The sequence below is a fragment of the Ptychodera flava genome, chromosome 6 (assembly GCF_041260155.1).
Source record: "Ptychodera flava strain L36383 chromosome 6, AS_Pfla_20210202, whole genome shotgun sequence".
Lineage (NCBI taxonomy): Eukaryota > Metazoa > Hemichordata > Enteropneusta > Ptychoderidae > Ptychodera > Ptychodera flava.
The window spans coordinates 7,867,269-7,872,407 of NC_091933.1; positions in this window are offsets into that span (position 1 = coordinate 7,867,269).

Genomic DNA, 5,139 nt, shown 5'->3' on the forward strand with positions numbered 1-5,139 from the left:
CTCATCGTGTGTCTATTGCTTTGTGTGATGTAGACAGTTATGTCATAAGTTTAGATATGGACCATGACTGTACCTTTCAAAATATTAGGTAGTTGGATAGATTATAGTGTGTATGTAGATAGTTGTATCAATAAGTGTAGATGAGAGACCATGACTGTAAATTCAGAATATGGGATAGTGGAGTGATTGTCGTGTGCATGTAGATAGTTATTTAATTAGTGTAGATGAGAAACCATGACTGTTCATTCAAAATATGGGATAGTGGAGTGATTGTTGTGTGCATGTAGACAGTTATGTCAATAAGTGTAGATGAGGGACCATGACTGCACATTCAAAATATTAGATAGTTGGATAGATTATAGTGTGTATGTAGATAGCTATGTCTCATAAGTGTAGTTGAGAGACCATGACTGCACATTCAAGTATGGGATGGTTGAGTGATTGTAGTGTGCATGTAGATAGTTATGTCATTAAGTGTAGATGAGAGACCATGACTGTACTTTCAAAATATTAGATAGTTGGATAGATTGTAGTGTGTATGTAGATAGTTATGTCAATAAGTGTAGGTGAGAGACCATGACTGTAAATTCAAAATATAGGATAGTGGAGTGATTGTCGTGTGCATGTAGATAGTTATTTAATAAGTGTAGATGAGAGACCATGACTGTTCATTCAAAATATGGGATAGTGGAGTGATTGTTGGGTGCATGTAGACAGTTATGTCAATAAGTGTAGATGAGGGACCATGACTGTACATTCAAAATATAAGATAGTTGGATAAATTATAGTGTGTATGTAGATAGTTATATCTCATAAGTGTAGTTGGGAGACCATGACTGCACATTCAAAATATGGGATAGTGGAGTGATTGTTGTGTGCATGTAGACAGTTATTTCAATAAGTTTAGATAAGGGACCATGACTGTACATTCAAAATATTAGATAGTTGGATAGATTGTAACGTGCATGTGGATAGTCCTGTCAATAAATGTAGATCTACTAGATGAGAGACCGTGACTGTACATTCAAAATATTCGATAGTTGGATAGATTGTAGCCAGTATGTGGATAGTTATGTCAATAAGTGTAGATGAGGGACCATGACTGCACATTCTAACTATGGGATAGTTGGAGTGATTGTCGTGTGTAGGTGGATAATTATGTCAATAAGTGTAGATGGAGAGACCATGACTGCACATTCAAACTATTGGATTATGGAGTGATTGTTGGGTGCATGTAGATAGTTATGTCAATAAGTGTAGATGAGAGACCATGACTGCACATTCAAAATATTGGATAGTGGAGTGATTGTTGTGTGCATGTAGATGGTTATGTCAATAAGTGTAGATGAGAGACCATGACTGCACATTCAAAATATTGGATAGTGGAGTGATTGTTGTGTGCATGTAGACAGTTATGTCAATAAGTGTAGATGAGGGACCATGACTGTACATTCAAAATATAAGATAGTTGGATAAATTATAGTGTGTATGTAGATAGTTATATCTCATAAGTGTAGTTGGGAGACCATGACTGCACATTCAAAATATGGGATAGTTGAGTGATTGTTGTGTGCATGTAGACAGTTATTTCAATAAGTTTAGATAAGGGACCATGACTGTACATTCAAAATATTAGATAGTTGGATAGATTGTAACGTGCATGTGGATAGTCCTGTCAATAAATGTAGATCTACTAGATGAGAGACCGTGACTGTACATTCAAAATATTCGATAGTTGGATAGATTGTAGCCAGTATGTGGATAGTTATGTCAATAAGTGTAGATGAGGGACCATGACTGCACATTCTAACTATGGGATAGTTGGAGTGATTGTCGTGTGTAGGTGGATAATTATGTCAATAAGTGTAGATGGAGAGACCATGACTGCACATTCAAACTATTGGATTATGGAGTGATTGTTGGGTGCATGTAGATAGTTATGTCAATAAGTGTAGATGAGAGACCATGACTGCACATTCAAAATATTGGATAGTGGAGTGATTGTTGTGTGCATGTAGATAGTTATGTCAATAGTGTAGATGAGAGACCATGACTGCACATTCAAAATATGGGATAGTGGAGTGATTGTCGTGTGCATGTAGATAGTTATGTCAACAAGTGTAGATGAGAGACCATGACTGCACATTTCAAATATGGGATAGTGGAGTGATTGTCGTGTGCATGTAGATAGTTATGTCAATAAGTGTAGATGAGAGACCATGACTGTACATTCAAAATATGGGATAGTGGAGTGATTGTTGTGTGCATGTAGATAGTTAGGTCAATAAGTGTAGATGAGAGACCATGACTGTACATTCAAAATATGGGATAGCCGAGTGATTGTTGTGTGCATGTAGACAGTTATTTCAATAAGTTTAGATAAGGGACCATGACTGTACATTCAAAATATTAGATAGTTGGATAGATTGTAACGTGCATGTGGATAGTCCTGTCAATAAATGTAGATCTACTAGATGAGAGACCGTGACTGTACATTCAAAATATTCGATAGTTGGATAGATTGTAGCCAGTATGTGGATAGTTATGTCAATAAGTGTAGATGAGGGACCATGACTGCACATTCTAACTATGGGATAGTTGGAGTGATTGTCGTGTGTAGGTGGATAATTATGTCAATAAGTGTAGATGGAGAGACCATGACTGCACATTCAAACTATTGGATTATGGAGTGATTGTTGGGTGCATGTAGATAGTTATGTCAATAAGTGTAGATGAGAGACCATGACTGCACATTCAAAATATTGGATAGTGGAGTGATTGTTGTGTGCATGTAGATAGTTATGTCAATAAGTGTAGATGAGAGACCATGACTGTACATTCAAAATATGGGATAGCCGAGTGATTGTTGTGTGCATGTAGACAGTTATTTCAATAAGTTTAGATAAGGGACCATGACTGTACATTCAAAATATTAGATAGTTGGATAGATTGTAACGTGCATGTGGATAGTCATGTCAATAAGTGTAGATCTACTAGATGAGAGACCGTGACTGTACATTCAAACTATTAGATAGTTGGATAGATTGTAGCCAGTATGTTGATAGTTATGTCAATAAGTGTAGATGAGGGACCATGACTGCACATTCAAACTATGGGATAGTTGGAGTGATTGTCGTGTGTAGGTGGATAATTATGTCAATAAGTGTAGATGGAGAGACCATGACTGCACATTCAAAATATTGGATTATGGAGTGATTGTTGTGTGCATGTAGATAGTTATGTCAATAAGTGTAGATGAGAGACCATGACTGCACATTTAAAATATTGGATAGTGGAGTGATTGTTGTGTGCATGTAGATAGTTATGTCAATAAGTGTAGTTGAGAGACCATTACTGTACATTCAAAATATGGGATAGTGGAGTGATTGTTGTGTAGATGTAGATAGTTGTGTCATAAGTGTAGATGAGAGACCATGACTGTACATACAAAATATGGGAACGTTGGAGTGATGTACCGGTAGTTTGTATGTATATAGTTTTGTCAATAATTGTAGATGAGAGACCATGACTGTACATTCAAAATATGGGATAGTGGAGAGATTGTAGCGTGTATGTGGATAGTTATTTCAATAAGTGTAGATGAGTCCATATCAGCACATGCAAAATATCTGATTGTGGAATGATTGTAGTGTGCATGTAGATAGTTATTTAATAAGTGTAGATGAGAGACAATGACTGTACATTCAAAATATGGGATAGTCTGATTGTTGTGTGATGTAGACAGTTATGTCAATAAGTTTATATAAGGGACCATGACTGTACTTTCAAAATATTAGATAGTTGGATAGATTGTAGTGTGTATGTAGATAGTTATGTCAATAAGTGTAGATGAGAGACCATGGCTGTAAATTCAAAATATGGGATAGTGGAGTGATTGTCGTGTGCATGTAGATAGTTATTTAATAAGTGTAGATGACAGACCATGACTGTTCATTCAAAATATGGGATAGTGGAGTGATTGTTGTGTGCATGTAGACAGTTATGTCAATAAGTGTAGATGAGGGACCATGACTGTACATTCACAATATTAGATAGCTATTAGATAGTTGGTTAGATTGTAGTGTGTATGTAGATAGTTATGTCTCATAAGTGTAGTTGAGAGACCATGACTGCACATTCAAAATATGGGATGGTGGAGTGATTGTAGTGTGCATGTAGATAGTTATGTCAATAAGTGTAGATGAGAGACCATGACTGTACATTCAAAATATTGGATAGTTAGATTGATTGTAGTGTGCATGTAGATACTTTTCAATAAGTGTAGATGAGAGAACATGACTGTACATTCAAAATATGGGATAGTGGAGTGATTGTCGTGTGCATGTAGATACATGTAGTTATGTCAATAAGTTTAGATGAGGGACCATGACTGTACATTCAAAATATCAGATAGTTGGATGGATTGTAGAGTGTATGTGGATAGTTAAATCAATATGTAGATGAGAGACCATGACTGCACATTCAAAATATAGATATTTGGATAGATTGTAGTGTGCATGTAGATAGTTATTTCAATAAGTATAGATGAGAGACCATAACTGCACATTCAAAATATGGGATAGTGGAGTGATTGTAGTGTGCATGTAGATCTATAGTTATGTCAATAAGTGTAGATAAGAGACCATGACTGTACATTCAAAGTACAGGATAGTTGGAGTGATTGTAGTACAGTATTTGCTTTACTCATGCAGTGATTTATTTTGTTTTATCAACATTATCGGTTAAGTGAGACTTGATTTTTTAGATAGGTATTGTTCCATTCATCAGGCAAAAAGTCAGAGCCATTTGTTCATGCATAAATTGGCAAGTTACACTGTTTATCAGTTGCTCATCTTAGGCCCCAAGCCAAAGTACCATTCATTTAAAACTTGCTATATAGGTATCTAAAGATAATGTCAGTCCGATAAGAGGAAATGTTGTTGAAATTTGGATAATTGTAATTTTTGCTCAATTTTCCCTGTTTTTTGGTAAAAAAGCCTTTTTTCTCTGAAACCGCAAGTCCAAATTCCAATTCATTTGAAATGTGGTATCACAGTTCATAGGGGTGATCTAAGTCTGATTTGTCAAAATTGTTGTGAAATTTACAGCTACCCACTTAGGCCAGTACATTCTCACTGA